The following is a 25,866-nucleotide window of genomic DNA, read 5'->3' as shown; positions in this document are numbered from 1 at the left end:
ATCTGGTCAACATTTTCTTCAAGTCTTAATTTTGTCAAATATCGTTAGGATTCTTTGGAAGACAGTGACCACTATCGGGTTTCCTCCGAATTTTCGAAATGATCTTGAAAAAATGTTTTTTTTTTAAATGAAATATCATTGCTTAGTACTTCGACATTTTAATTAACTGAATGGTAAAAAAAAGCCAAATGTGCGTTGCAGTTTAAAAGAGGATATACTTCTGATTAAAACAGCTTTTATCAGGCTTCTTAAAATCCTTTTTTTCCTACTTTATCCCCTCAGAAAAAGAAAGGAATAATAGCAGTTATTTACTAGAATGTAAAAAAAAAGGTTATATATCACGTTTTAATATAAATTTTATATGAATACAATGAAGTGAAATTCATCCTTGCATTGCTAATCTATTTAATATAGACAGAAAACAAGCTTAGAAATTAAATTTTGAAGAAACCCATATGCTATGACGGAATAATAAATTTAGAATCGAATCTTAGATTTAGAAACAACATGCTATAACAAATAAAAAGCAGACAATTTAATGGAACCAATTAATTATAATTTGAATACAGAATGAATACAGAATTTTATTATTTTCTGATAAAACTGAATCGTGGAACAATGAAGTTGCTTTTTGTAAGATGTGTGGCATTCCTTCACTTGGAACACGAATTTGAAAAAAAAGCGTATTACAGAAAACATCTGCGTGTCATGACAAATTATTCTGTTAGCGGCAAATAATTGTGAAACATCAAATGCAGCTTTATTTGATTGCTTTGCAGGTGAAAATGAAAGAAAAATTTGATTACAAAAGAAAGTGATAAAACTACAAATCATCAAATCATATTCCGACCAAATTTTGTGCTTAACTTGAGCTTATATAATTACATCAAAAAACTGAAATGCATTCTTAATCTGTTTTTGTAAATTAATCTTTTTTTAAAATTAAACTTCTATTTTAGCGCAATCTATAGTTTTAAATTTAATGGATTTTCAGCTACTCTCTTTGTTCATAATTAAGAAAGTAAAATTTTTGAAAGGTATAAAATTAGAGAAAAATGTCTATAATCGGATCACCTGTTTTGAAAGATCGTGACGAAGTAAACAAATTTAGAAACTAGGGAATTCAGGAAGGAATTCACGGCTGTCTTTTTATTGAACTCATCTTATTAAGTAAAAAGATCTCTATAATAGAAATTTTTTTTTACGTTTTATAATGTAAAATCTATAAGTGAGTTAATCCATGATTGAAATCTTGGTAATTGTTGTAAACAAATATTAGGAGTATTGATTATTAAATTTTGAAAAAAATATTCAAGGATTCTACATGGATTATTAAGCTATATCTTGGGGCGAAAGGAACCAAATATCCATGGTATATTTCTTATAAGACAGATTATTGAAACACTGACAATTCGAACTATAATATGTTGAAAACTACGAAAATTCGTATCACTGGCTAATGACATCATAAGTACCTATATATATCTGTGCATCCCGTACTTTCATAAATGCTGCAACTTTCGTTTTGAAGGTAAAGTTTAATTTTAGAGAATATAAATTAATAATGTTTATAACTGATTTTTTTTCAAAATTAAAATTTATTTTTAAATAAAATAGAAACATATTCATAACTATTTAAGGTGTACATACACATTAAAAGATTTTTTTTTTAATTTTAACTTTAAAAATCCAGTTTTTTTACAGTAGGTCATTAATATATGTTTAAACTCATTTCAGAGAGAAAAAACCATATTGCACTAATTACTAATTAATTAAATAATATTTAATGAGCTAATTAGCATATTTTTTAAATATGATATCTTAAATTCGAATTTGTACAGACACACAATTACATATGGAAATTATGCCTAATATTAGTTTTCATGTTGTCTGCCTCAATCAAGTTATAAAAATATAGTTTTTTTAACAATTGTTTCATCAACGATGAATAGAAAAAGCGAGATTTTTTCCGTAATTTTAATTTTTAAATAGCTATTAAAAATTTATTTCTATAAATATAACTTTGATTGAGGCACAAAACATCCACTCTTTCATACAGATTATTTTGATATACATATATAATTGCATTTGGTCAATTTCTTGTTTAGTTATGATTATTTGAATGAAGCAACATGGTGGAAAAATATCATTTTTCATAAAATGAATTAAAAAAACAAACGGAACTAGAGTTTTTAGTGAAACTCAGAAAAACTCAGTAACTCAAGAAAAAATAATTATAACTCGAAAAAATATTTCGAATATTGACAACACCTGGGTATCGTTTGAAAGTTAAAGGATCAAATAACATTTTGAGACAATAAAAAAATATTCGATATTTTGAACGATTTTCGAAGTTTCAAGTGTGTACGTACATTTTAACAAAAAGTAATGATCATTTGACTTTTCTAATACTTTCAACAAGTGATGTTATCCTTTTAAACTTAAATCTCTACTAGCAATAAAAAAGAATATTTGTGTGTCTGTCTATGCTTCATGTTGGCACTATTCAGGACAGACCATTTAACTTAGAAATAACCAAAATTAGCGCAAATATACTTTGCAGGATAGTAACTTTTATTTCACAGCGATTTCTTAAATAAATGAATTAATTAAAAATTAGGAGATATTTTGAAGTTTTTCTGCAAAAGTCTTGTTTATTTTTAAATCGTCATTCTTTAATAATGCCAATTTTTTTAATTCATATTTTTTTCTGAATAGTTGCAATGAAAAATAATGTTACATGATTTTCAATAATGCATTTTTATGGCAACGAAACAAAGCATATTCATTACTTTATGAAATATTTAATGAAGTGATTTTCTTCCAGTGTTGCAAGCTTGCAGAAATAATATATTTGCAGAATAAAAAAGTGAAATCAGAGAACTGTAAAAAATAAAGTCCAATTAGGAAACAGATCTTCTGTACAATTACGTTTTTAATTCCACTAAATAGCTTAATGACCCCATTAAGAAAATTAATTGACTAATGAGCAGAGTATATGAAAGATTTATTTGAAAGTAAGCGCAATCAATATTCCTGAGGAATCATCTGGAAAAAAAGATGGTTAATTATTTATAAAATAAATATGTTATATAGTCTTTTCAAACCTGATGTATTCTGAAAGTAAGGTTATTCAACAAATTTAATTTTGACATACCAAAATTACCTTTCAAACTAATGAAGTTATTAAGAAAACTTCAAAATAATGACGTTATTAATTCGACTTATTATGAATTTATTATACTCTATTATTGAAGATTTTGGTGACACAGAGACCTCAAAGAAGGCTATCAAAGCTGTACAGTGAATGTTGATTTTCCTCCTCCTGTTATTATGTAGAAAGCTGTGATGGCCGGTGCCAATACGATGCGAAAGGGGATTATTCTAATGAAGTTCTGTTGAAATAGAGGTGAAATCCATCATATTCCTTTGTGAATTGTTGGGAAATGGAAATTTTATCAAGATTTTCTAAAGCTGTCACACAAAGATGATGACCAAGATTTTCTATTCTTAGATGCAAATTAATTTGCCCTCAGAATCTTCTAGGTAGATCCCAATCCATAGGAAACATCAACCAAATAAAATAATAAAATTGGTTATCAAGGATATGAAGGAAATTTCAGTTAGCTTTAAAAGAAAATAATTGTTTGTATTTCTTCTATTTGTAGTCAAATTATTTGAAATAATAATTTTGTATTTAATAGAAATACAGAATAATTATTAAAAGAAAATAATGTGTTTGTATTTCTACTATTTATAGTTAAGCTGCTTGAAATAATCATTCTGTATTTAATATAAATACAGTGATTATTAAAAGAAAATGATAAGTTTGCATTTCTACTATTTGTAGTCAAATTACTTGAAATAATTATTCTGTATTTAGCATAAATACTCGATATTACTTCTCATGTATTAAAAGTTATTCTTATAAAGTTTTTATGTTATTCTTATACGTTTCTATGTTTTTTATTAATGTTAATAATCTCGATAAAAATTAGAGTTTAATTTAATTATACCCTCAGATCTGCTTTTACAATATCACATGCAAAGTATGGTAGATGATGTATTGTAAATGTCAAAAACTCGATATAGAAATTTTGAAGAATTTCCATTTTACAGCTTTCTGATTCAGAAAGTTTTGAAAAACAAGCGGGAACGGTCCTCCAAACTTTCTCGCATAAACTCTAATAAATGTCCTACGCATTGCCTTACATGGCATTGGTACAATAGTTAACGAAATATTAACTCTTGGTGTGAATCTAGCATTTTTACTATTGTGTCATCCTTAGCGAGTTATTTGGCGATTGCTTCCTGGTATACGCTAATAGTATTCAAAAATCGCATTCGTGTTTTAGACACGTTTTTATCAACAGAATGACAAAAAAAAAATTGTCACAAAATGACACTCGTAGTTACAAAATACTCTCGTAAAAAATTTCATATATCTATGTTATTGCGTTTTTGAACTATCGCATTTGCATGTTTCTGAAAATACAGACCGACAGACAGCCAACCCATTGTTGGATTTGGTTCCAAATTTGACAGGAGTCTATCTATACTATAGATGCCAAATCTGTGTACCGAATTTTATATCTAGCTCTCTTCGTTTTGTAATTATCATGTTATCTTATATTCGAACAGCCGGGCTACCTCAGAACAAATTTTACTCAAAATTTGATAGAGATGTATAAATTTGGTGTAAAAACAAAATTTAATCTATCTAGTTCAAGTCGTTTTTGTGTTATCTTTGTCACAGATAGACAAAAATATGTTTTTTAAACTCAGGGTGGTCTAAAACATGGTGATTCGTCAAAATCTCGGGTTCGAACTTTTTGACGATTATTATACTTTCTCTATACTACATATACGAAAAAGTAATTATGTGATTCTTAGATCAAAAGTGTAGATCTGTTTCAAGTAGATGAATGGGAAGAGGTATTCTAAAATGAATAGTGAGAGATGCTGTGAATTTCGAAGCTTTGGCCCAGGATAAGTAACTTTCCTACATCACTTGGCCGCGGTGGCCTGGTGGTAAGGTCTCGGCTTGTGAGCCGTAGGGTTTCAGGTTCGAGACCTGATTCCACCGAAGAACCGTCTTGTAAGGGGGTCTGCTGCGCGTAAAATCCGTCATGCCAAACGTCCTCCCGCTGGTGTGGTATGGCGTGGGGAGAGGGGTGCCAGCTCAGGTGTCGTCTTCGTCATCTGACAGCGGTTCAAAATTACGAAGTCCGTCCCAAAATAGCCCTAGTGTTGTTTTACAACGGGACATTAATATAACTAAACTAAACTCCTCTATCATTTAATGAGTGAACGACCAATTTGCAAGTTGCAGTTGTTCGTCTAAAGAACAGCTCATGAAACTGGGAACTGTTTTTACGAGTTTTGCTGTTGTTACAAGAAAAACTCATCTTATTGTAGATAAACATTTTTTCGTCGTGATCTTGAGTTTTGTATTTTTAATACTGTTGTTTTGGTTTAAAGTAAAGGTCTGAATTATAAGGTTTAAAGATGCTTTTTATATAAAGATAGGACTAGTTTCACTTTATAGTTAATATCGAACCGTATTTTAATCTGTTTTGTCTGTGACAGCTCATTGTTGTACCCTGGGACAAAAAAAATTATTATACTTCAGGATACCCCGAGGTACAAAAATATTTGAATGAAACGTATATATTTGATTTAAAATGATCATCTGATCCAGTTTATTATATGTAGTCTTTAATTAATGAATATTTTTGACTCAAAATCAATACATTCATTAAATTGCTAAAAATGACAAAATTGTCAGTTAATGATAATAACGATTACATTATTCAATTTTTAATAAAGAAGTATATAAATATTTTCTTCTTTTTTCGAAAAAAATAAATGCTTATTTTTACTTTTTATCACCATTATCAAAATAAAGTAGGATTGAATTTCCAAATGTGTAAAAGATGTTATTACTTTCTTTTAAATTAAATATAATCAATTTATAATTTGCTGTAGATTTCTTAAATGGTTGACTTTAATGAAATTTGAATTGTGTAAATTAAATTTTAATCAAGTATAAAATAAGGCTTTTTATAAAATCTTCCTACTGTTTAAAACCTTTCTGTACCTCATTCTATTCAATCCGACGAAGGTGAATGAACAAAGTATGTGAAAAATTCGAAGAAAAAAGCACTCTCTGCTTTTTTGGACTTATTTTCTTTATGACTTCCTTGAAATGACAAAACATTGAAGTGATAAAGTTGATAATTCTTATAATCCCAACTCTTAGAATGGTTTTTATCCCCGCCAGTTAGTTGTATTCTCAAAAGACTTCGAGCTATGTGACAGTTTCGAAAATTATTCAAAACTGAGGCAGATAATCAAAATTCTGGGGTATTAATCAAAAACGGATTAAAATTGCAGATGCGAAGGGCTAGGATTAAAATATTTTTCTACAAAATGTTGAGTAAAAGAATGAAAGAACTCCAAATAAGTTTCTTAGATTTTAGAAAAACCATCAGGAAAATTTTTAAAAAATGTTTAGAATAGTTAACAGATAATCCTCTAAATGGGAAAGTATGCAAGGTTTCACATACCTTTTTTACGAATAAAAAAGGTGAATATGTATTTGTTTTCTTTTGATGCTCGATAAGCTACAATGTTTTATGTAGGACAACCAAATATAGCACAAATATATTTTGGACAGTAGGAATGTGCAACTCAGAGCAATTTTTTAAAAATTAATTACTTAAAAATTTTGAGATATTTTGGAATTCTCTAGAAATTATTACTGCGAAAAATTGATTTTAAAATCATTTAAAAGTTTAAAAAGTTGTCTCTTAAATGGCATCAATTTAATTAAAGTGCAAATTTTGCCATTTTTTTTAATAAAATATTTTTTTATATGCTTTTCAACAACAGATTTCTTTGTTGCAATAAAATTCAAACCATTTTCTTTGTTTTATTGAATATTTAATCTAGTTATTTTCTTCCACTACTGAAAGCGAATTAAGGAAGATTTTGCCAATATTTTGCAAACTTGCATATAGAATCAAAATGGGAAATTACATTACCTTTCAACTTGCAATTCGAATAAAAATTATCTGAATTTGTTGCTTTTAATGGTAATATTATGCTTTAATACCAAATTCAACAAAGAATGTTCATATACAATAAATAGAACAGGTACTAAAATAATAAGTGCTTAATATCAGTTTGTGGTGAATAGCATATAAGCCAGTTAACAACTACACTACACGAGCATATGCTTTTGTATCCTGGTCATGTTACTAGACTGCGAACCACAAGGTCCCAGGTTCTATCCTCGCGCATCGCAATTCTCCTAAAAGTTACAATGTGAGGATTAATAGTATATTGTAGATTTAATCAGGAAAAAAAAATCTTAACAGATCTAATAAATATAAATTCGATAAATATTCTTGCGAGCTAGCTGGTTGTAAAAGGCAGATATTATGCAATAAAAATGATGACGCTGATATATTATTTATTATCGCTTATAATTTAAATAAAGCAATAACGTGAATTCTTCACAGAGAACATCTAATTAGCAGATCACATTTGAGAAGAACGAAGAATAATATTGCTTAACCCATGAAAATAAGAACTTTTGAAATCTGTACTTCAGACTGAGGAAAACAAAATTTGAATCAGAATCATCTGAAGAAAGGAAATTAATAACTTTCTGTGGGTATTGCAAAATGACATAGAATCACAGTTTTCGAAGTACGCTGAAAATGAACAAAATATTAATATCTGAAATGTTTTCTCAAGTGGTTTATAAAGATTGATTTCATACATTTGAGTCCGTTATTAAACGAGTGGAGAAGATAGTTATATTTTTATCGAGTGTTTAAAGTAAATTAATATCATAATTTCCCCTCCCTGCAAATGGTTGGTGGGTAACTTAACCCAAGTATTGGTACCACTCACTTTTCTGTTTGCGTTTATTTCAAAATTCTGTTTACATGACTGATACTTAGGAACTAAAGGATTTAATTAAAGGCTTTTACATTCAGTATTTATTAAATGCAGAAACTTAACACAAAAATTACTTAAAAAAACTGAAAAAGACATTTTCTATATTTCATAAAATGTAAAATAGATATATTTTATTTTATTTATGATATTATACAGATAGGGTTAAGGTAGTTTTTAATACTTAATGAATTTTGATATTAATAACTAAAATATATAAGAATTTTTAGTGATATGACTGAATTTGTTTTATAACTGAGATAAAATAATATTTAGTTATAGTTGAAACTTATTATTTTAGTTTTGCATTAGTTTGTTTTAAAAACTTTCAAGCTTCTATTAATTACTTTTGTTGCCTTTGTACACTCCTGTAAATATTCAAGGAACCCTGCATATCGATGCACGTTCGGGAACACTGTATGTTATAACCAGTATACGGAATTTTTTTTCTGTATCATATCATAAATATAATCACCATGTAATCTTTACCAATTTTATTTATTTCATTATAATGCTTGCTTATATTTTTAAATCCTTTAGAATTTTTTTTATCAAACAAATCATTTTTTATCAAAATCTTTTCAACATCCATTTGATGGAAAGAATGGTTTGGGTGTCATATTTAGACATTTATTGAGGCATCTGTTTAAATTACCGTTTGTTGACATTTTCTAAAACAAAACGAAAAATATCCACCTATGTTTAAGCTTGGCAAAAGTATCGGTATAATTTTTTTCACCTAAAAATGTTTTGAAATATAGCTCACATTCTAATTTTGGATGTTTATTTCGTTTTTTTTATTGGTTATGTTTAAGATATACGACTTAATTTAGTTGATTTCAATTAACATTTTATTTCACAAACAACTGAGTTATTTTAAGAAGTAGCAACGACAAAAAAATTGAAGTATAGAATTTCTCTATTACAACTCGTACTTCTTAACATCTTTTTTCTCGCAATCAAGATGTAACGTCAATCAGACTTAGCATGGTCTGGTTGAAGTTACATCATGATTGACGTTACATAATTAACTCATCACCATTTGGTCCTGGGAGAACCAAATTTCATTTGCCCACAATACCGTTGTAACAATTCATTTAATCCTATTCTAATGGTATGCAGAAAAATAATTATGCATCGTTTGCCGACGCTCTCAAATCAATTTTTTTGCTTTCATTGCTTGTCAGCAACTAAACTAAATTATGAGATACAGAAAAAATTAGATAAGTCGATTAAAGTAAGAAGAGTTAATAAATTCATAAGAAAAAGGGGCTTACAGCGATATATATGGTGACATTTAAAAACAAAAAGTGCTTACCGTTGCATATATTAATCTTATCATAATTAATTTCCATTCTCATACAAAGCCCAAAAGCAAGATGAGATTAGGTGTCTCCTTCGTTAATGCATAGAAAGAGAAGTTTCGACTCTTCTATTACATCTTGAATTTTTCGTAACATCTTGACTCTTAACATTGTTTAATAAAAGTGACGTAACTATATAGATCAAAAATATCAGGACAATGCCAGATTTATATAGTTTTGTTGAATTTCTTAAGAAAGGATGACAAATCGCCTTTAAATTTCCACTTTCTAAGAAATATACTCGATCTCAAAATTTGCAATGAGGATTCTACCACTAGACTATCTACTGAATTGGCCAAAACAAACAAACAAACAAAATGATGACGAAGAAAATTGTTTGATTTAACCCATATCACAGAAAATTGTTAAATATTTTCACTTTTTTTCAATAGTTTTCTTAGACGTGTGCAATATTTACACGCGTATTCATAAAAATAACATGGATATTCGAGAAAATATAAAGATTAAAAAAAAAAGAATCCAAAAATTCCTTTTTTGTTTATCACATGCTGAGTTTTCAATTAAATTATAAGGAAGCATATAGGATACAAGACATTACATGACAATGTGAGTGAAACAGGACCTACAACAACAGTATGATATAGGTAAGGGAGAACGTGATACAACGGATATTTCCTTGCATCAAATATCATTTTGAATGCAATTATAACTTTTCTTTCTTTTTAATCAATCTTTCTTATCTTCGGCTTATACATAATGAAAACTAAAGGTGAATAATTGCGCATAAAGCAAGGTATCTGTAAGTAAAATAAAAATATAAATTGTTAGCTTTTAGTCACCTAACAGAAACAAATTGCAAGGTGCAACAAATTCTCATAAACCTGAAAAAGAAAAGTTCTTGAAATAAAAATAAAAATTACAAATGCAATAAAAATTTAAATTCATTTCTTATGATTCTACAATTTACCTTCATCATTTTGATAGAACAATTATTCTATATTTTTTACCCTGTTAGAAGAGAATGTTTTAAAAAATACATTACCAATTTTTTTTATTATATGCCTCTTAATTGAAAAGCGTCAGCATAATCCTGCATCCGCATCAGATTTTAGTTACAAGTTTTCATCATCATTTCGAGTAAAAGACCATATTATAATCTAAAATTTAGATTTGAACACATTTTGTCAAAAATAAATGGTCTAATAATTTGGACAACTTCCTCTATTACTAATAATTTTTTTGGTGTTTATTTCGTTCATTGTTTCTTTTAAATTGCAAATGACCTTTATTTAAAAATGTGGGAGGAGTTCAATGGCCGATTACTTAATACATTACAAGACCATTTAAAAGCAAAAAGATTATCTAGGTTGATCATTCGGAGATCCACAGACATAAATAAAGAAGATAACTAACAGTCTCGACGCTATTATTATTTTATTTTCATTTCTTAGTATAATGCGGGATGATTTAATCTGTAATTACATCTTGCAATCAACCTGTTGAAATCTCGAAAATAAAAATGAATTTAGTCTGCATCTCTAAGAGACGTAAATTCAATCCATTTTTGGAGCTTAATTTTGATTGACTAGCTAGTGAACTATATAAATATCGTAACATCAGAGTTTGTTATTTTCCATTAATGCAGGGTGCTTTGGATATCGTCTAAGCTTTTAAGATGATTTGTAAAGACTAAATGTTTATTAACCTTTAAATATCTGTTTTTTTTTAAAAGAGCTGATTTAAAAGTATTTTATAGATTTTTATTTATTGAATATTGCATGGAGTTTCATGGAGAAAAATACTTTAAAGAACTAGTTTTGATTATGATTTATGCCTAAAAAACAACTTGTTGTCACTTGGCATTAGTTGAAAAGGAAGTTTTGTGAACAGCGATAGATATAGACTTAATATTATCTTACTATTAAATAATATCGAAGGATACACTTTTCATTCAGTATTACAGAATAAAATGTAATATTCTCAGTCATACAAAAAAAAAAAAAAGCAAATGCAATAACTAGTGACTAATTACAATTTATTCATACTTTTTCATCCACACTCATATTGACATGTATTTGTTGTAAATTTATTTAATAACATTTTCAGTTTGTATTTCTTGGCAACAACAGGTATTAGAGCCAAAATCTTATTTTCATAATATTTTAAAAGAAAAAAATTACATATGTTGCATAAACAAATGGCATTTAAAGGGTAAAATCATGAGAATAAGTGTGTGCATATGCGTGTGTGGAATTTTACAGAGCACCTAGACCTACCAAATTTGGCACAAATATACTTTTGAGAATGTGCACCTTTGGAGTGATTTTCTTTAAAAATTTAATTAGTTAACAACTATGTGATATTTCGGCGTTTTCACGAAATGTTGTCGTGGAAAAGTTATTTTTATATTATTATAAAAGTCAAATAATTGCCTTTTTAGTTATATCAGTTTAATTGTCAGCGAATGTTTATATTACAGAATTGTAGATACGGTATTATTATATTACAGAATTGTAGATACAGTGTTATTATATTACAGAATTGTAGAATTAGATCATTATATTATAATACTGCTGCATTATCCACTCATCTGACCGAGATACAGTATGCAGATACCAAATCCAACTAGCATCTATTTCGAAATTTCATATCATGGAATTGCTGTCGGCACTTATTGAACTATCTAACGAAGATTTAACGAAGAGAGTATATATATATATATATATATATATATATATATATATATATATATATATATATATATATATATATATATATATATATATATATATATATATATATATATATATATATATATATATATATATATATATATATATACACGGTATTTGTGTTTATGTTCGTACTCCTCCGAAACGACTCCACCGATTTTTATGAAATTTTTTATGTGCATTTGGAACATTGGAAGATATGAGAATAGGTCGTAAAGTATATTTCATAACGTTAGGTAATTAGGGTGTCCCTATCCAGAATTTTTTTCTATTTTTTTTGACATTTTTTTTGCATTTTATTTGGCATCAAAAAAATACCTGTAACCCTACCTGTTTTCATCCTCCCACCCCCACCATCCCATTTTTTAATCGCGATTTAGTATTTTTGTATGAACTATATCCAAATAATTAACCCGTCGTTGGTATTTCAAATAGAATGAAATGATTTATGTGTTGTATGACAGATGGCGCTACGTCCGCCCGGCGATGGAAAAGTTGCTGACAATGAAAATACTGGATGCATAAAATTGCCCACTCATTTCTGCACTATCTTTGATTCGCAAAAGGCTCTCATTGGCCGCATATTTCTCGATGTACGCACACAATGCATAAATTATGCGTGGCTGGCAGAAAGAGCCATTTTGGCAGCACAAAATGTGGACGTCGACGATTTAAACTTCAAGATCCAGCAGTCGTTGCCAGACGACTTGGTATCATACAAATCGATCGATACAGTTTGAGATGCTAACAAAGATGTAAATTATCCAACAGAGTTTTTGAACTTACTGGATTTGCCAGGCATGTCAACACACCTTCTACGACTGAAATTTGGATCTCCGGTTATTTTACTTCGGAATTTGAACCCACCACGGCTGTGCAATGGCACGCGATTGGTCATTAAAAATTAATGAAAAATGTTATTGAAGCCACCATTTTGAAAAAAAAAAAAATTCCGAGCCGACAATGTTTTGCTGCCACGAATTTCAATGATTCTTACAGACGTGCCAATCGAATTCAAACGCGTTCATTTTCCTATTAGATTCGCATTCGCAGTGATAATCAATAAGTCGCAAAGCCAAACGATGTCTATTTGCGGCTTATATTTGGGAACACCATGTTTTTCACACGGATAATTAATTATACGTGGCATGTTCTCGCGTGAGCAAACATCGAGCTTATTTGTGTTGGCTAAAGACGGACTGAGAAAAAATATCGTACACTCCATTGCTCTTCGAAATGAATATTGATTTTCTTTATTTCATTTTCATATTTTAGGATAAAAATATATTACTTCTTTCACTTTACGTTTAACTTTAAAGAGATCAAACAATGTATATGTTTCTTACGTTAATGAAATACACTGTATTGAGAAAATGAATGGTTGGTGTTTTTTAGTTTTTATCAGCGATCATCGTCGACAGCACTCCATTCCTCTTTCTGTCATAGATCCCATCCCCACACACTGACAATACATTCATTAACAACCAAAATAATCAATAGAAATAATTTATAAGGCAGAACAACGTTTGCCGGGTCAGTTAGTATATATATATATATCTTGACTTATATGTCTCTCAAATAAATACAGAAATTATCTGTTAATCAGTAAAGCTTTGGACTGATTAACCTAAACTGAGGACATCGATATTAAATCATAAAAATATTTGAAAAGGTAGTCTTATCAATTTTAACCCCATATTTTTAAATACTGAGTTAAGATAATTATTTACATTGCACTTAAAAAATATTTTTATAGAGATGCAAATTTGAATGGTTTCTTTCACTAAAAACATCTCACTGATTGAAAAATTTCATTTTTATTTGGAACCTTTTTCTGGGATAGTTAAAAACCATCAAAAAATAAGTTCATAAATTATTTTCCATAAATATTTAGGTAGTATTTTGGGGATTTTGTGGAGAGTGAAGCAAGGTCTGTTGTAATATTTTCAGCTGTTCTGCTTTTTATAATAAAATTGACAGAAGAATAAATTTGCTTTCCTCACTATTTTTTAAAGAAAACAAATTAATGGTAGAAGAAAATGAATTTTAAAAGAATATTTATTCAAAATGAGACACTATTTTGATGTACTTATGACTGATTTATAAAAAAAATGCTATTTTTTAAAATCATGTTTTTTATTTATAAATAACATTTTTTATATATTAAAAGCGCAAAATATTTACCTTAGTTTTCTTAATGAAAACTTTGACATTTATCATTTTTCCATCACTTATTCGTCATTTTTTTAGAATGATTATTTTGTGTTCAGGATTTCGTGTAGGTGTTTTTCACTGATGTATTTTTTATAAATATCCCAAAAAATTGTTTATTACTTTTTAGGACTTTATAGTTTTTGAAATATTTTGGTTTGTTTTGAGAATATCTATATATTCATTACGAAAAGATATTTGAATATACTTTTGGAGATGCAAATTTATACTTTTGGTAAGAAAAACTTCATGACAGAGAAAAAACACATTTCATAATTATTAATGTAAGGAATGATATGTACTACTGCCTTCAATAAGTATTGAAGTCTTTTTTTTTGTTGTTGTAGAGGAAGAACAAATACGAAGCAGTTTATTCGACGCTTCTTTCAACGTAACGATCTTATGCATGTACCTTTTTTTGCCACCGTTCATACAAAGATGAAAATGTGGTTCTTTTTACTACATTCTTCCATGTCTCCATCGCTGCTTTTCTTTGGAATTTGAAAATGGTGGACCCTTCACTTTTAAATGCCCAAAGTTTCAAATTTGGTACCGGACTTTTCAAACGAATTGCACACTTGCAGTTGGTGTGTTTTTAATATTTGGCTGCATGTATGTTGCAATTGCATAATGTTCCTTTTTGAACAAAAGTGAAAAAAAAAAAAAATAAGAGTCATCTGTCAAAATTGTTCAAATAATATTAGATTTTGTTTTCCCGCCATACTGAATGAGTGACATATTTTTAGAAAAAGTTTCGAGGAACAAATCTATGACGCATTTCCTTTTTCTGAAAACTAAAAATACTTTTGAGGTTGTTGAGAATCTTATTTTTTCTATAACATACTTGTTTTTAGTAAGGATCTGTTTTGCTTGTAGAAAATCTTGCTATTTTTGTGAGTATCAATTTGGATATTTCAGGCTAAAATATTCTAAAATATATGTTGAGACTTTTTTTTAATTAGTTTTCCCTTTATCTGGCTACTGCAATGAACACATTGACATTTGTTAAAATTTAATTTGAAAAATCAGGCTTCTAAGAGTTAAACAAATTCTTCATTGGAAGAAAAAGTCACATCGGGTAAGATTAGATGACCTGACAGCAACGTTTTGACTAGTAATTTGATATCAGAAAAGAGTGTTAGTTAACGTCCAATCGTGATGAAGAACCCAAAATTTTATCCTACACGATTAGGTAATTTTGAATGCCTGTAATAAAGATTTTCGAGTATGTTCGGTTTTTATTTAATTTGAACTGTTGAAATTCGTTTTGATTAGCCGTAATTCTGACAGGCTGTTACGCGTTCGGTGAGAAATGACATAATTAATTAGGAATTAACTTTTTAAACTCGACTTTTGATTAACTTTTTAACGAACCTTTTTTAAATGTAGTATATATGTGTCCACATTACATTTACTTCATTTAAAGTATCGAAGCGGATAATCTTCACACATAAGTAATGTTGTGAAAATATAATATTATATTACCTACATTTTGTTGTTTAAGTTTAAGCATTTTGTCAGAATTTTTTTTTTACTTTTATATTATTGCCTTATTATACTTGAAGATATTTTGAGAATTTTTTTTGTATACTAAGGAGATTTCTTATGGCTTACCACTAAAACGCTCAAATTATAAAATTATCAAAGAATTAAAAGATGTTTTATTAGATTTTTCAAATCAGTAATATAAGATCCGCAAAATCTGTAATTAAAGGCTGTCTATCTTAATATATATAAATTACGTGTCACGTTGTTTGTCCGCGATGGACTCCTAAACTACTTAACCGATTTTAATCAAATTTGCACACCGTGTGCAGTTTGATCTAACTTAAAAGATAGGATAGCCCTTTTTTTCAATTTTTAATTAGAATTTTAATTTTTAATTAGAATTTTAATTATTAATTAAAACTAACTTTCCCGCCAAAAAATCTTTTCATTTTCCCCACCGCCAAATGAGTACGGCTTCAGTTTTTTTTTTCCCCAACAGTCATGAGGCTAGGCTTAAGATTTTTCGGCTGATTATTTGAAACGATTCTATTTATTTTCTTAATGTTTTATGCATTTAAAATTAAACATTGTTCATTAATCGCTATGGTCATGATGAATATTTTGTTGACAAGTTCTTGAAATATTACATAAATTAGGAAAGATATTCTTTAGTGCCATAAAATTTAAACGCTCAGTGACTGTTTTCAGTAATCATATTACAAAAAAATACTTTGTTTCAGTAAAAAATATTATTATACTAATTGCAGATTAATCCTTTCCACTTGAATTTATAGTTTAAATTCTACGGTAGCTAACAGAAAATGAGAGAGATACATATTACGTTATGACTGAAGGCGTTTATAATATTATGAGTGAATTATATATGAAAATTTGAAGTTTTAAAATATTTTGATGAAGAAGCTATTAAAGTAAGAATTGCATAAAATATTTAATTATTAAAATTTTAACGAACATTAAGATTGGCGAACCGGCTGGTCGCCAAAGGCGGCTAGTTTCATATATAAATCATGCGTAACGGAGGAGTAATTGTAATAAATTATCTTTATCTGCATTTTCAAAATATAACTACTTGGACTTTTATTTTTTGATTCTTGATCAACTACCTCTAAAACTGCGAGAGCCTATTCATAATGTCAAGTTCCCAATAGTTGAAATCTTAATATCAAGTATTTTCCATTTCCGAGTTATAAAACCAAACCTGCTAATCTTGGAATTTTCATTGGATCGAGGCTTAATAATGTTTTGCGCTGCTTCGCGTTCAGTATTTTCAAAACGGTAAAGAATGGAATGATTTTGAAAAAACATATAAAATGCTATTGTAACAATTTTCATTAATTAAAACAATATCTTGGGTATTAATAAAAGTGTGCTTAAAAATCTTTCATATGTCACAGTTTATGAAATATGCACTTATAAAAATTATGAATTGAACTCAGTGAGCCTGGTTCAAGATAAGTCTGTAGTCGTGGGTCAAACTTCATGTTTCTGTGGCTTGAAAGGGTCGCATGCATCTTTTGTCATCTTTTTTATCACTTCATTTCCTTATAAAATTAGAATTATAAAACCTTATGATCTGATAAAATAAATCCCGATTAGCTATAATTTAGTTTCAAAACAAAACGATAATATATCGAGTATCGATAATATAATGATAACATATTTGAGCTGCTCAAACTTCTTTACTCGGTTATTTATTCTGGAGCGATTATAGTAAATTCATACTGACATGAAGAGTTCCTAAAATGCACGGTCTAATACTTCATTTTCATCAAAATTAATTTAATTATGATTACGGAACTTTTAGATAGAAAAGAATGAAACAAATCCAAAATAAAAGAATATTGACATTGTGCAACAGATGTCGTAAAGAGGAGCCGCAGAGTTGTTGAACCTTCTGCAACTATTTAAAAAAACTATTATAATTTCATCACTTTTGAATTTTCTCACATTTTGAAATATGCAAAGTATTATAATTGTCAAAAAATTTGAACTTCGATTTTGATGATTCTCTGCATCTCAAACTTTCCTCCTCCTCTAATTTTTTAAAATTTTTTATATCTATCGCTTTGTTTGTCTGTGGACACGATGACTCAAGAACACTTTGAGGTTGATGGATGACATTCGATATATGCTATGAATATGTTACACCATGACATATATGTATCTTTCAACGAATCAGTAATAGCCTATATTTTTCTGTTTTATTTGTGTGATTGTAAGTGGAAACTACAACAGATAAAGAAGGGTTTTGCATCTAAAGTATAGATTGATATCAAATTGAGGCATTTGTCGCCTCTTGATACAAAAACCATTCGACAGCCATTAGTTTAAATTATGGCTGATAGTAAAAAGTCTTGCATTACATTACAACTTGTTAACGCAGGATTCGAATTAAATAAAAAACAGTTTTTTCTCCTTTAAACTGCTATTTTTTAAAATTCGTATAGAGTTATGTATGTAATAACACATAGGGCAAATGGCCTCTACGGCTTTGTTACCACATACACATTCTTTTGTCCAAATTTTCCGTGACCATTTTGCATAAATGTGGCTGAATTTCGTAGATGCAACATTTAATTTCCTCCTTCAATGCATGCTTGATGGCATAGGTCTTTGGCTTTAGATAACCTAATAAAAAATACAATGGTGTTAAATCACACGATCTAGGGGGCCAATTTTCAAATTTTTGAACTGTTGCCGCCATACTTTTGTTATTTTTGAAATATTGTTCAAAAATGAAAACGCGTTGTTCTATCATGTAACGCTCCATGCTGTCAAATGAGTTTTTTTTAATAGGTTTGCCAACACTCACTTTATTGCAAGAATAGCGTTAAATTCAAATATATAGATTTGGGGAATTTTATATAATTGAATGGTATCTTTTGTAATTACCAGAAAAACTATATCAACATCCTAGAAAGACCATTTAGGTTTAAAAATCTCTTGCTTGGTTTCAGAAAAATATCTTAAACATATACCGAAAATTGCACTTTTAGTTGCTGCCTTTTGAATTTCTGAAATTCCGTATTCCCGAATTTCTGCATTCTTTTTAATGCATACAACAAGATATGTCTTATAAAGGACAACGGCTATTTTATGTCACATTTTTTTTTAATAATAGGGAAAATTACACAGTCTTTTTTTTTTTTTTCCATTTCCTTCTAGGCAGACAGCTTTCTTTGAATCTATTTTTTAATCCCTTCGTTTTACATTCGCTCGAAGAAAATATTTCCAATTTTTTAAGTCATATTTTTTACGTAAGGTTTCCTTTAAGTATCTTTTATAAATTAATTATTCAGATAAAAATAAACAACTTTTCTCATTTTGATATATTATTCAACTTGATAAATTGCAATACTTTTTTTTATACATCAAATACTTCTTTTTTTATAATTTTTTATACTGAATTCACATTTTGATATATTATTCAACTTGAAATATTACAATACTTTTTTTATACTTCGAATGCATTTTTTAGAGCTGCTCTCTAGAGTATACGGCAGTCGGAACGGCATATAGTTCTGGTCATTTTATACATTTTAGATCAAAGGCAATTTGTGAATAGACGCCGCAGAATCTCAATTTCTTTTTCTGTGTATACATTTGCCCTCAAAATTACTTGATTTAATGCATAATAATTAAATTCGTTAGCTATTTAGGGCAATTTTATTTTTAGCTCTTTTGATTTTCAGAAAAAATATTAATAGAAATTTGCATCAATAAAAATTGGGAATATTGTGCTTTCAAAAAATATGATTTTCTTTATATGTGCCTGAAAAGTAACAATACACATTTTTCTTTATTAGTCGATGGTTTGAAGAGATTATTTTAGAGATATAAGAAAAGAATTTTAAAACATTTCTCTAAACCTGAGAATGGTTTCTAAACTCGAAATTTGAAATAAATAAAATAATGAAAATGATAAATGAGATTTAAATTTTTTGTGCCTAAAATGAGGTATTTATTGTCTAAAAATATTGTATAGTATTTTTTTATAAATAACTAGTAAAATAATTAACCTCTTTGCAGACTCCAGAAATTTGATTCATGTTAGATCAAAAGATTGATAGATTAATAGAAGTTCATTAAGAAAATGAATTTTAATAGCAAAAACAACCTTGCTTACGCAAAGTAATACAAAAATTCTTACTAAAAATCATATATATATATATATATATATATATATATATATATATATATATATATATATATATATATATATATATATATATATATATATATATATATATATATATATATATATATATATATATATATACTTATAATAAAGCTCAATGTGTGTGTGTGTGTGTGTTGGCGCTCTACAGGCCAGGTCATTTGACATACAGCTACCAAATTTGGTACATGTATACCTTAGAGGTCGGGAATGTGCACCTGGGGTCCCTTTTTTTGAAATTTTAATTAGAATTTTAATTATTAATTAAAAACTAACTTTCCCGCCAAAAAAATCTTCCATTTTCCCCACCGCCAACTTTTCCGCCAAAATAATCTTCCATTTTCCCCAACGCCAAATGATTTAGGCTTTAGTTCTTTTTTTCTCCCAACAGTAATGAGGCTAGGGTTAAGATTTTTCGGCGGATTATTTCAAACGATTCTGTTTATTTTCTTAATGTTTTATGCATTTAAAATTAAACATTGTTAATTAATCCATGTTTCAGATTCATTCTGAAGTACTTTTGAATTAAAATAACACAGAATAAAGGAAATTAAAAATGTATAATCTGCATAGCGTTACCCCAACTGGCGTAGAAAATTTCACGCATTTGCGTTACCGTAAAAGGCGAAGAAAATTCACGCATGCGCATTGTGTTCTGATTGTTGGCATGGCAACCATTAACAACGGACGATTTAAATTACTTTTAGGTTAGTTGTATGCTTTTGTAAGTAAATTGTATTTATGTTAGTTATATATTTTTTGATATATACTTATAGTTTTAAGTACATCGTTTTTTTAAGTAGTTTTTTTTAACCTGTTTTCAATGATTTAAATTATTTTTAGGCTAATTGCATGCTTTTGTAATTAAATTGTATTTATGTTAGTTATATATTTTTTGATATATGCTTATAGTTTTAAGTACATCGTTTTTTTAAGTAGTTTTTTTAAACCTGTTTTCGACCGATTATTTTAAACGATTCATTTTATTTTCTTAGTGTTTGATGCATTTAAAATGAAACATTGTTAATGAATCGATCCGTTTATGATGAATCTGAGAAAATTTTGTTGACAAATTCTTGAGATATTATATAAATTAAGAAAGATATTCTTTAGTGCCCATAAAGTTTAAACGCTCAGTGACTCTATTATCAGTAATCATATTATTAAAAAAATGCTTTGTTTCAGTAAAAAATATTATTATATTAATTGCAGATTAATCCTTTACACTTTAATTTAAAGCATAAATTCTACGAGGGGTAACAGAAAATTAGATAGATACATATCACGTTATGACTGAAGGCCTTTATAATATTATGAGTGAATTATATGACTATCAAAATTTGAAGTTTTAAAATATTTTGCTGAAGAATCTATTAAAGTTGGAATTGCATAAAATATTTAATTATTAAAATTTTAACGAACATTAAGATTGGCGAACCGGCTGGTCGCCAAAGGCGGCTAGTATATATATATATATATATATATATATATATATATATATATATATATATATATATATATATATATATATATATATATATATATATATATATATATATATATATACTAGCCAAAGGCGGCTAGTATATATATATATATATATATATATATATATATATATATATATATATATATATATATATTGTTTAAATCTGCAGAGAATTGTTTTTCGTTTAATTTTTCCCACTAGCTCATCTGGGAAATACCGGACAATAAAATGAACCAGATTGGTGCAGTACCAAAATAATATATTTAATGAGAATTTATTACATTTAATTTTAACCTTATACTTCATATTCTGTGCTGTACAACAGGAATCCTGAGAATTTTTATAAATGGAGGAAAAAAATGCAGGAAAAAATAATTGAGCTAATTTAGTTGTTAAATTTAGAATTAAAATTAATTAAATGCGTTAGTTTCTAAGTTAAAATGTCGTTATAAATAATTTTGTGTAGGATGTAAATTATTATATTAAATTATTCAAAAATTAAACTAAATTATTCAATTATTAAATTATTCAAAATTAATTAAACATGTTAACTGTGATTTCAACAGATTTATTTTTAAGATTGTATTTCATGATTTTCTTGTCATACTACCACAATTTGGTAAATCTTTATCAATAAGAGCATAGAATGCAGAAAAAAAAATAATTGAGGTAATTTTGCAAATGGAATTAGAATTAAAATTAATTTATTTTTATGTATCCCAATTAAAAACCTATTTGCATGAAGTAAAAACGCTATTACTAAATTATTCAAAATTAATTAAAAAGGGGAAAAAATTAAATTATGGAGAAATTATTTATTATACAATATATTAATTACAATTTACATAATTACCAAGCGAATTTTAAAATCTGTATTGATTCAGTTATTTGTTTCCGTTATTTCAAGGCAAATCAAAGTGCATACTATATTTTGAATACATTTTTCTTTATATTTCTTATTACACATGAGTTATTCAGATAAATTTTTAATAGCTTGGAATATTTTTTTTCTCATTTGAATATATTTTCAAATCAATGCATCAACTCTAACGAAGAACAAAATGATAAAAAAAAGACAATTGATTCTATTCACTTGTTACAGTTGAAACTTTATAAATATCAAGAAAGTTGTTTTAAAATCGGCAATATCTTAATAATTTATTAAAGATTTATAAAGCAAATCAACAAAAGGCGTTTACAATCTCTTTTTAGAATACAAATCATATCTTTATTTAAATTATTTCGTATCCTCCTGAAAGATTAAGAACTAATATACACTTTTTTGCACATGAAGTTTCTTTTTTTAAATACAAGAATATTTCTGCATTAATGTTTATTCAAAGATATTTAACAAATAATAAAAGAGAAAGTATGTGTATATGTGTTGATGTTCTACGGTAAGATCTTTTAATTTTAAGCTATCAAATTTTGCCTAAATATATGTTGGAGAATAGGTAAATAATTTTTTAAGGTCCCTAATTCACTTGGAATGATGAAATTCCTTTCCAAAAAGTTTTTAAGAAATTTCAAAATTTATTTTAAGCATTAATTAAATTATTAAAATTATTCAATATTATGATTGCATATATTATTACTTTTTATTAAAATTTACTATTATTATTTACTCTGCATTTATTAAAACTGCTGAATTTATAAGGATATCTAGAATTTCTTCCAAATGAACTACACACCTTTTAAGGGGTTTTGTCTGAAAGGCTTCAAGTAACTTAGTTTTCTTATTAAAAAACGCAGCACTTAAAATTTATATATGTTATTATTAACTGTTCTGTATGCTATATTTAGCCTTATTATTTTAACAACTAGCTTAATTCTCAGTCCGTCATCAAAGTTCAAGAAAAGAAGATCTGTTCATAAACTCATAATACAATGACTTCTTAGAAGACTTAACTAAATTTGTTATTGGAAGAGGCTGCCTCTTTTTAGAAGAAGGGCCACTCAAGAATTTTCGCAAGTAAATGCTTTTGACTATTAACCAAGAAAATAGTTTTCCTTAAACGGATTTTTATTTTGTCTATAAATTTGATTACTACATATCGATGTATCAGTTAATATTATTTGGTTCCTTACCAAAGAAAAGAATTGCTCTGTATAAGAGTCACTTTACGAATCGATATTTCTGACGACAGCTACGTCTTTCAGTATTAAATTATCCACAGAGAGAGTCTGTTGAAAATGTCAATGACCCTTACATTGCATGAATTCCAAGAAAACAGGACGGCAAGCTACAACATGTTTGGATAAGAAAAGTTTTGAGATCTTAATGAGACAGAAAATAATTGAAAATAACTCGAGAAACTCTACAATATCAACTATAGGAGTTTATTTATCGGATATCAGATAAAGACTGAAGGAAAGTTTTTCGATATCTATGCTAATTATGTTTACCTAAAAGTGATGAAACTTGCATTTTAGGTTTGGAAATTGAATTAATTTTAATAGCATTTCAAAAAACCTTATGCATCTGTAAAAACATTCTTTAGTATGCAGAACATTTTATCATAGAAAGAGAATGAAAGAGGAAAATTATTTCACATTAATAGCAAAGGAAGAATTTTCTTCTTGATCTTCCTGAGTACTTTTAAAAGTTTTTTTTTTTTGCTTAGCTTCGTAGTATAATCAATAATATCAAGTATGTAGTTTGTAAAGAAAATAAAACTGTCCATATTTTGACTTATGGATAATTTTGGAGCAAACTGTTTACCAAACTTTACCAAATTTTGTCTAGCATGCTGCAATTTGAGTTATTTTGTTCATTCATACACCAATATATAATAAATTCTTTGGAAAATTAAGTCAAATATTTGATATATTTATCTGCAGTTGTGTTGAAAAATTCTTACGTAAGATTTTAACTGGATGTGTTTTTTTATCTATTCATATACGTTTGGATAGAAAAACAGAGGCCAGCTTTTAGAAAGTGTTTTAAACAGTTTACTCCAAATTTCACCTAGCTCTTGCGTTACTGCGATATGAATATTGGAGAAATGGTGCCAGTTCAGGCCTCGTCCTCGCCATTTGAAAAGGTATAAAATTACCAGGTCCGTTCCAAAATTGCCCCCGAATTGTTCTTTCCAAACGCATTTTGAACTAAACCAGTTGGGTTATAACAAATAAATTAGTTTCGTTTCGTTTGATACAACTAAATTAAATTAAGTTAAAGTAAATCAAATCATATCACATTTTATTTGTCTAGATTGTTCTGAACTTTGAATTATTTTGTTCACGGAATAAAAAGAGCACAGACTTATGGATAAATACTGTATATCGTCTTTATATAGTTATTATAGTTATCATACATCTGTGCAATCATATAGAGGTATGTATATGCAAACAATATTACTTCCTTTTTTAGAAATATAGTTATTACAGTCATCATACATCTATGCAATCATACAGATGTATGTATATACAGATAATACCATTTACTTTTTTAAGGTTAGAAAAAATAAAATATTTATGACAGTAATTGTAATAAAGTGTATGGACATAAGGCATTAAAACTACAATTTAATTTTTGTATATTACATTTTATTTATTTCGAAAGAAGATAAATGCAGCTAAGTTTTGTTTAAAATTTGATTATAAATTTATTTATACTAAAAAAGAGCCTTTATAATTATGATATTTACCTATTTATAAGGTGAATTGCCTCCTTGAGTTTTTTTAATGATATTATCCATTATTATGAGGAATATTAAAAAGATAAATTTGCAATCATTTTAAAAAAGCAATATGCAGATCAAAATTTAGTTAACACAATCAGATTTTTTAAAAGAGAAAAAACTATCTATTGTTCATATTTCTTGAAATATATACTTTAAGAAGCAAAATGTCAGCGTAAACAAAAATCAGATTGTCTCAAACAACTTTTTTTAAATGTATGTGCAGTTTTCTTTTGTCTTCAAAATTCTATAGCTATCTGAGAAGTTTTGACATATCAATTAAGAAACTTTGTTTGAAGTTTCCACTCATGCATATTCAATGCTTTATGAATAGCAATTATTAACCAAATCACACATTTGCAAAAAATTTAAAAATGAAGAAAAAAAGTATTTAAAAAAAGTTTGATCTAAACAAATGAGAAAATAAATTAATGAAGTCTTTGCATTTTAATAAGAATTTTTATTCAATGGCAAAGTCAACAACATTCTGTTAATTTCGATAAAGTAATATTTTTGCGGCTAAAGTGAAATTTAATGATTTATTTTCAAACTTATTTCATTGGTTTTGAATAGCGTTTCTTAAAATTCAAATTTAAATGGAAATCTGAAATCGTATTAAAGACACAAAATAAAATATAAATAATTTAAGAAAATATTAATTTTCCAGGAAATACTCAGACGAAAGCTCAAGCACTTCAGAGCTATTCCTTTTAAAAATAGCCTTTGTAATTAGCTATAAAAGCAATCAATCAGTAATTTCTGACCCGAAAAT

This window comes from Argiope bruennichi, chromosome 2 (assembly GCF_947563725.1).
Source record: "Argiope bruennichi chromosome 2, qqArgBrue1.1, whole genome shotgun sequence".
NCBI classification, from domain to species: Eukaryota; Metazoa; Arthropoda; class Arachnida; order Araneae; family Araneidae; genus Argiope; species Argiope bruennichi.
This window is presented reverse-complemented; position numbering follows the sequence as displayed.